Source organism: Corylus avellana, chromosome 3 (assembly GCF_965113065.1).
Source record: "Corylus avellana chromosome 3, dhCorAvel1.hap1.2, whole genome shotgun sequence".
NCBI classification, from domain to species: domain Eukaryota; kingdom Viridiplantae; phylum Streptophyta; class Magnoliopsida; order Fagales; family Betulaceae; genus Corylus; species Corylus avellana.
This window is the reverse complement of record NC_142492.1, coordinates 10,243,367-10,252,527: the sequence shown is the minus strand read 5'-3', so window position 1 is coordinate 10,252,527 and position 9,161 is coordinate 10,243,367. Positions and strand designations below refer to the sequence as shown.

Below are 9,161 nucleotides of genomic sequence, written 5' to 3'. Positions count from 1 at the left end.
GTAAGCCCTTGTGTTTTGTGAGGGAGATGGGTAGGGGTTTATATAGGGTGAGCTTAGGCTGGTTATGGGCTTCTGGGAAGGTGCTTAGGGAAATTCTATTGGCTCTTTGTTGGAAAATTTGAGACACGGTTTTATTATTGGCTAGACTTGAAGACAAATCAACCAAAAAAAAAAAAAACAAGGACAAACAATATCTCTGCATAAAATAATAGTTTATATTTGTGAACGATGTATTTGGTCCGTAGTTAATTTCCAGAATAAGTTTCACCTATGACCTTTTCAACTCCATAAACTTTAGGCTAATGTGGGACCAGGTCCCGTAATTTCCTGTTCTACACAACAGTGGCCGGGGATCGTGGGAAAAGAGAGTAGAAGCAAAGTATACTCTTAAACACCACTGATTTTTTTTAGTCAGCAATTGTTTAGATGGAATACCTTAATGAGTTCCAACAATGCCATTTCTCCGATCCCTTTCCCCACTTCTTCAGCGTTGTGTAGAAAAATAATCAGGGGACTTAGTCCAACATCGGCCAAGGAGCGAGAGCAGACTATGCTCTTAAGCACGACTGGATCCTTTTCCAATTAGCAATTGCTTGGATGAAATACCTTATGGGCTCCCACTTTTGAGCATCTCTCCCTATTTGATTTTGGCAATGTCGATTCTCTCTTTCCCTACTTCCACAATGTTGTGTAGAAAAATAAATCGTTGGACTTAGTCTCATATCGGTCAAGGGGAGGAGCACAGTACTGTACTCTTAAGCACCGCTGGGTCCCATTGGCCAGTTAGCAATTGCTTGGATGAGGTACCTTAGTAAGCCCCCCTTTTAAGCCTCTCTCTCACTTTTTAATTCTGACAATATCGTTTTCCCTTTCCTCACTTCCCCAATGTTATGCAAAAATCAAGAGACTTAGTCCCACATCGGCAAGGGAACGGGATCAAAGTGTGATCTTACGCACCACTAGGTCCTCTTTCAGTTAGTAATTTCCTGTATAAGGTGCTTTAGTGGATCCCGCTTCTGAGCCTCTTTCTCTTATTCAGTTCCCACAGTGTCGTTTCTCCCTTTCCCTAATTCCCTACCCTTTTGTAAAAGAAAAAAAATTCATAAATTTTTTAACAAAGTTTTTCTTAAACTAGGTTTTCAACCCAATCTATTAGAACATTCACATTTGGCTCAACAAATTTTAGCAAAATAATTACCTTTTTTGTAAAAAATTTTTTTTTAGCTACGTAATTTTTCAAAGCACATTCATCTCACGCTTTATTTTAGTTATCCACTTCACTATTCTATTGATTTTTTTTTTTTTTTTTAAATCCACTTTTACTATTCCCAAAGAGGAGAGAGAAATATATATATATATAGTGCTCAATAAATTTGTTGTAGCCAATTTTTTTTTTTTTTTTTTTTTTTTAAGCTACAATGGCTAGCCGGCGGACGGCACCACTGTTTTGCCCATTTTTACTATAGAGCTAGCCAATGAGAATGTTCTTAAACTTTTATAGCATATGATTGTTACATACATTTTTAAAAATACATGTAAACATTACATACTTTATTAAAAATGTATATGAGAATCGCACCGATCCTTTAAGGACAAATGTCGATTTAATACATTGTATTAAAATAATTTTCTCCAACCTAATTTTAAGAGGAAGAAAATTTCCTAAACCGATCTTTATCTAGAGGTTACAATACATAATGAATCGAACAAGACACATAAATAGAGGTTACAATTCAGCTAATTACTCTTACAATTGCCCGAAGTCCTCCTTTGCCGACATGAATACAAATGATGTCTTTTGTTCTCTACTGAATACAACTGATGTCTTTTGTTCTCTACTGATATAGTTCCCCAACCGGTTTGACATAATTGGACCATTCATTAACAGGACAAATCTACGAAGATACTTCTTTTAAATGTTGTGAAGATATAGATGATCTATAAAACACGATTGCTTTAGCATCATCAGAGATATCTTAATTTGTAGGTAAAAGACATGCAGTATCAGGGCGGCCATATATAATTATATATATAATTCTCGATGATCAGTTTGTGAGTATTTGGGAGTTGGGAACCATCCAAATTAAAGACCCAATAATTCTCGATGATCAGTTTGTGAGTATTTGGGAGTTGGGAACCATCTAAATTAAAGACCCAATAATTCTCAATGATCAGTTTGTGAGTATAGTGTCTCCTTATCTATATCAATATCACAAGGGCTTTTTAGGGTTAGATACAAGAAATGCTACGGTGGTCTCCTTCCTGTTCTTCTCTTAGCGTTATTTTGGTCCTACGTGGATATTGTTTTATAAAAAAACAAATTACCCTACTAGTCTCTTGGAAAAAAGAAAATTAAAAAAAAAAAAAAAATTATATTCACGTAGGACCAGAAGAAACCGTAGCATTCATCGATTAGATACCAAGATGATAAGTAACTTCATTCTATCTATCAATATCCCAGTATTTAAGCTCACCATGCCTCTAGCCAACTGTCAAAAGTACTCATCCCCCCAACAAACAATCTCAACCATCACCAAACACATAATTTTGAAGGCCCCGACTCCTACATAAATCTTCGTTAATCTTGCTTCTCATAAACTGTCGGGGAGAGAGAAACACTAAAAGAGTCAAATAATAATAAATTAATATACATATATATTAGGATACTACTTTTAGCAAAAAGACTTAAGCTAATGGGTTTGGATCTACTTAAGTATATCAACCACTTTTTTTTTTTCTTTTTTTTTCTTTTTTCCTTAATGTGAGACACAAATTTAAATTTTATAAGTGCATGCACAACATAAATCTTCCAGTCATGATTCTTTTCCTAACAACTCACTTAATTCTCTTGAGTAGCTGTTCTTCACTAAGAAAAACAATTCTATATCTTCTGCTATGATTGCATATAATGAAGCTACCCTAGGAGTGGAGAATCCTAATGATACTTGAATATTATATTGTTATCTCCATATTCATAGTTTTTTGTTTTTTTAAATTAAAGCCTTTCATCCATTCATAGATTTTGGCTGCTGGTATGTCAATTTAATGCATTTTTCTTTTAAAAAAAAATTAACTTCAGTTTTTTACATTACAAAATAACTTTCTTTCACTTTTCAAAAAAAATTAATAAGTCGGTTAATGCACCACCCTGTGTTGTCAAGATAGGCGGCTCATTTCCTGAAAATATCACTTGATAAATGTCTTTGTCGAGTTGGCTTTGGAATTAATTGGAGACTCGTTGCCCGGCTCATTTCCTGAAAATATCACTTGATAAATGTCTTTGTCGAATTGGCTTTGGAATTAATTGGAGACTCGTTGCCGCGCACTAAATTTCATCGTGATAAATTATCTGTCTTTACATTAAGCAATATTATTCTTTTTTTTTTTTTTTTTTTTTTAAGATTTATTCTCTTTCTTATTTATTTATTTTTTAAAACATTCTCCCACGGATCCTAATCTCCTTCAGTACGTCTTCTAATCCTAGCCGTCCAATTTGCTTACGTCGTGATATTTAAAGGCGGATCCTCTAACATCAGAGACTTCTGCTTCTTCCCCGAACGCTCAAGTTGTTTTTTTTTTTCTTTTTCTTTTGTGGGTTAATTTTAATATATATGAACCATATCAATGGCTTAACCTTATAACTTGAAGGTTTATAATGGTGGGTTTCAATAACATAACACTTCGGATGATATGACGACGCATTATGTGCTTTAAATGTATAGAAAATAAATCTTAATGGTTGTTGGGGAAAAATATCTCCTAGTGGGCTATACTTCTTTTTACACTTATTTACAACATTACTCTCACAACTCATTGGACGACACATGTACACACTACTTTCACACTTAAGGATAAAAGGAGATAGGAGAGAAGGAGAGGGAGTTATTCTCCTTCCCCACTAAAGACCTCTTTGGCAAAGACCCAGAGAGAGAGAGAGAGAGAGAGAGATCTCTATCTCTCTCTCTCTCTCTCGTATATTTTTTACTTTGACGACCTTCTCTTCTTCTCATTTGTTATATACCTCACTTAACACACATTGATTCATAAATATTATAGGCAAATTTTTATTATATTTTTATCTACAAATAAATATGCTAACTTAAGCATCAGAGAATCTTCGGCTTCAACAAAAGACCCTCTGACCTTACTTTTGTTTTGCAGGAATCTCACTGTCGTACAAGAGTTTCTTCATAGTTTAATTTAGCCATAAAAAAAATCACTTGATAACAAATTCTTAGACCAAAAAAAAAGCTCCAAAAGTTGTTAAATTTTATTAATTTGTACTAATATAAGGTAAACTATGATATTTTGAGGTGACCGACACTGGGATATATAGTTTAACTTTTATGTTCGTAATAAAAGTTGGAAAATACTTGATCTTCATCACCAGCCACAAGAAATACTGACATAGAGAGTTTCAAACATGGTTCACCAAAAATATATAAAAATCGAAGCAAATAGAGAGGTCATGACATATAAGCTTAATTTTATTGCATCACATATTATTATATATGTAATATTATGGCATCTGCACGAGTAAGAGTGTGCTCACAAAGCCTTTAAGCTTTTATTGCATCACATATTATTATACATCACTAGCTAGTTTCCTTCCTCTTGAAGTACTACTTCAAGGGCAGAAGACAACCTTGTAGTTAGTCCCACCAGGGCACGTGAATGTGCTTGTCTGGTCATCCTTAGGGTAACTATAAGCATCCCGGCAGCGATCCTTAAAAAATCTAGAGAAATCTGTAGGTCCACAGTTTCCAGAATTGCAGCAATATTGGTCGGTCTTGAACACGGTACAGGGGTTGTTACAACCGCCAGGTGCCCTCAATTGGCTAGGACATTGGCCGTTGATATCAGCAGTACATCTTATACCACGGGTGCACCCATTGGACGTAGGGCTGAAATCCATAGCAGTGTTGAACCCATCAATAAGAGAGATATCGAAGAAGTCCATGTTGTTAAATTGGTTTAGTGCGTATTCAGCAAGGGTGTTTGGGGGTACACCATAGCCTTGGCATTGGAGAAGCCCGCCGCAGTCACCAGTTTGGCATTTACCACGCCCGGAAGCATCGAAATTGCACCCTGTACGAGGCCAAATGCGAGCCCCTTTGGTGCCGGCATTAACATTAAGGCTCCATGTTTGACCTCGGTCGAGCCGTCGACCACCGCCGGGCACAGCCCCGGCCCAAACTGTGTAGGGGCAGTTGTTTGTTATGTCAAATCTAGCTGCATGGGCTAGACCGAAGCAGAGAGTGATGAAAATGGAGAAGAAAATGGATAAATTCTTCCAGAGACTCATTTTGAGAAGTGAGAGATATTGAGTAAGCTCTTGTGGTTTGTGAGGAAGATGGATAGAGGCTTATATAGGGCGAGCTTGGAGGGGTTATGGCCTTCTGGGAAGGTGATGAGTAGGTCCTACATGCATTGTGTCCTCTATGGAAATTTCATTGGCTAGTCAAGCTTTAATTTTTTTGGAAAATTTGATACACCATACGTTGTATTTTTGGCTAGACTTGAAGACAAGTCAACAAATTAATGGGGAAAAACAAAGCAAAGGACGTACGACGTTTCATCATTCTTATCCTTAGATGTAATATTTATTTATTTTTCCTGAGCAATGAACTTAAGTTGTGACTTGATGAAATTAAAAGGCTTATATTGCAGTAGTTACAAATTTATTTATTTATTTATTTTATTGAAGTTGCATATATAAGATGAATGTTTCTGAGTCTTTAATGTGACAGTGAAATTTTGGGTACGTATATGATTTTGCGCATAACAAAAATGTATAGGAATTTAGGATCCGGGTTGGTGAGCAGAGACCCGGTCCACAGCTGCAGCTGGCATCGTTGTAGAGTTACTATTTGGGTGGAAAATTGGAATTTGGAAAGAAGATGCATGTCGGCCTAACTTGGAGCAGTACATGTGAACATGCATGTTGAGTCTTGCTACCAAGTAAGCTTAAGGTGGAGAGCCACTCAATATTGGACGAAGCCAAACTTCCACATCACATTTAAATTATTTGTAAATTATTATTAATATTATTTCTCTCTTTCTTTTTAATGAATATATGTCTTGACAATTTTAGAATTTGTTTGGGAGTGCGTTTTTTTAAAATTAATTCGTGTTTTTAAACTAAATCGCAATTTTAAAATCGTGAAAAAATTCGCTATTTCTATAAGCTAACTATGGGTGCTTATTTGAAAAAATGCGAATTTAAACCAAAATCACGATTTCGCTTCAAATAATATTTGGCGCAATATTTACCTATTTAGTTATGAAATTGCAATTATATGCTAATGTTATCCAAACATTCAATGAAAAAAAAAAATACTTATTAACATGTTTTACCAAATGTCTATGCAATTTTAAAAAGTAGCGATTTTAAAAACGAAATTTTGAAAAACGTAATTTTTAAAATCTCAATTTTAGAAACGTATATGATTTTGCGCATAAAAAAAATGTATAGGTTTCTTAAGAGCTTTCTCTCAGTTTGAAAGCTCCCTCTTTATCTGTATATTTGTCATCCATATTATTATTGAATTAAATATAGTTCGTTGAAATGTATATAACAAGATTAGGATTTTAGGATCCGGGTTGGTGAGCAGAGACCCGGCCCACAACTGCAGCTGGCGTCGTTGTGGAGTTACTATTTGGGTGGAAAATTGGAATTTGGAAAGATGATGCATTTCGGCCTGACTTGGAGCAGTACAACATGTAGACTTGTACTGCTCCAAGTCATGCAGCTGGCGTCGTTGTGGAGTTACTATTTGGGTGGAAAATTGGAATTTGGAAAGATGATGCATGTCGGTAGGGGTGGGCAAATTAACCGTTACCGTTTAACCGGCCGTCTACCGGCTTCGACCGAACCGATATAAACCGTAGCCGATATGCCGATATCCTTATCGGTTAAAAAAAGTATACCGGAATTCGGTCCGGTCCGGTCCGGTCCGGTTAAACGGTTCTTATCGGTTAACCGATTTAACCGATAAGAAACAGGAATTTTTTTTTTTTTTTTTTTTTTTTTAATTCTAGTCCCAAAACGGCGCCGTTTAGTCTTTTAGAGAGGTTTCCAAATTCCCACACAGTGACACAGGTTTCCGAATTTGTGTAATGGTGTTGCCCATGACTTATTTTCCTTTTGCTAAGTGACTTTAATTAGTTAATACTTTGTTTATTATTCATTAATGAATTTTATTTTAATTTGGGTTTGGGTTGGTTTGATGTTTTTTTTTTAAGTGATGGCATTTGATGGGATTTCTTTGCCTTTGGTAAAAACATTTTTCATTAACTAGTTTTGCTAGTCTAATTAGCATTCATTATGTTAATTAGTCTATTTGCTTTGGAAAAATGTATTTTATAATATATATAAAAAAAAAAAAAAAAAAAGTTGAAATGGATCAATATAAAAAAGCTTCAATTTTTAGCCCAAAAAACAAATATTTTGGTCCCAACAAAAAGTATTTGGTCCCTAAAACAACTCATTTTTAATAAGTTATTTTAGCCCAACAAAAAGTATTTGGGCTCTCAAAAGTAAAAAAAACTCATTTTTGGTTTTTGGCCCAACAAAATAAATCAATATAAAGCTTTCGGTTAAATCGGTTAACCGGACCGTTTAACCGTGTACCGTCTTAACCGAAATTATCGGTTAAAATTCTTATTGGTTCGGTATCGGTTAATAAACCGTTTAACCGAAAATTATCGGTTAATAACCGATAAGGTCCTTAACCGGACCGTTTTGACCGATACCCAGGCCTACATGTCGGCCTGACTTGGAGCAGTGCAAGTCGACGTGCATGTGGACTTGTACTGCTCCAAGTCATGCAGCTGGCGTCGTTGTGGAGTTACTATTTGGGTGGAAAATTGGAATTTGGAAAGATGATGCATGTTGGCCTGACTTGGAGCAGTACAAGTCAACATGCATGTGGACTTTAGAAACCAAACAGAAACAAAATCACAAATCCCAGAACACAAAAACAGAGAGAGATTCTTTCTAGAGAAACTGAATCACATACTTGAACTCGGCATCAAAAGCTTGATACCCAGTTCGAAATCTAATGAACCCAATTGAGTTATGCAAGAATCTAAAGGAAAGAGAAAAAGAATTCGAGTTTCTATAACTATATTTTCTGAGTGATTACTGAAGCTGAAGACCTGGGCTCTGCTTCAATTCAAGCTCGATCTCTCTGTTTTTTGGGTTATGATTATTTTTTTACTAATTATTTTCTGTGTTCTTTGATTATTTTATTTATAGGTGGGTCACTCCTGAAAGAGTGGATCCAGCTCACACATAGGATTAACTAACCCCACAATAAGCTCTAAAAGTTACTGCTACTGTTTTTTGTAAAATAAAATTATCTGCTTAATTTCTGTAATTTGTTTACCATAACTGAAGCTGATTAGTTTTTAAAGGTCAAACTTAGTTTGAAAATTTCTAACTTAATACCCATGACTTTCTATTTCAGAAACATGGGGAGGCTTTAGTTCAAGTATTTTAACTACTACTTTGAATTTTCTTTTAACAAATTCTCGGATATTAGTTCTTATAATTTATTTAATTAATTCGATTTTTTTTTTTTTTTTGTCATTATCCAAGTTACTCTAACTTGTATGGTATATGTATTAAATCTCATTAATACATATGTATGGTCTGTAAAATTTCATCAGACCTGCTTTTACAAGTTATATCCACCACATTTTAGGGTACATTTTCAGATATGGTCGGTGGAAAAAGTCCATATGGAGCCAATATAGCGGCAGCGTATAAACTAGTCATGAAAAATTACACCTTTTTTTGTTCTATTACCGGATTTTTTTCTGCCTTATGTATGGAGATGATGGAAAAATCAGGCCAAGTCTATATGGAGATGAAGATGGCTACGGGATGGTCTACGTACATGACGTAGTCAGTACGGTGTATTTGTATACGTGACTTTTTTATATGGAAATTATTGAGAGATGACGACATCGTTTGCCTTGATCACTTGAAGAGACTAGTCATGATCATGGAGCTGCATGTCTTGCAGGCAACCTATTTCACCTAGGACATATTTGAGATTGCGTTTGAGAAATAAAGTTTTAAAATTCAAAAAGACTTTTTGAAATGAAACTTTTGTCAAAAGTGCGTTTTGACTATTTTTGAGTTTTTAGGACAC

At 35.1% G+C, this 9,161-nt stretch overlaps 1 pseudogene; it reads right to left on the bottom strand.

Annotated features, from left to right (window-relative positions):
- Positions 1-4,469: 4,469 nt before the first annotated feature.
- On the bottom strand, positions 4,470-5,352 carry LOC148586767 (thaumatin-like protein pseudogene; annotated as a pseudogene).
- Between the last annotated feature and the right edge of the window lie 3,809 nt (positions 5,353-9,161).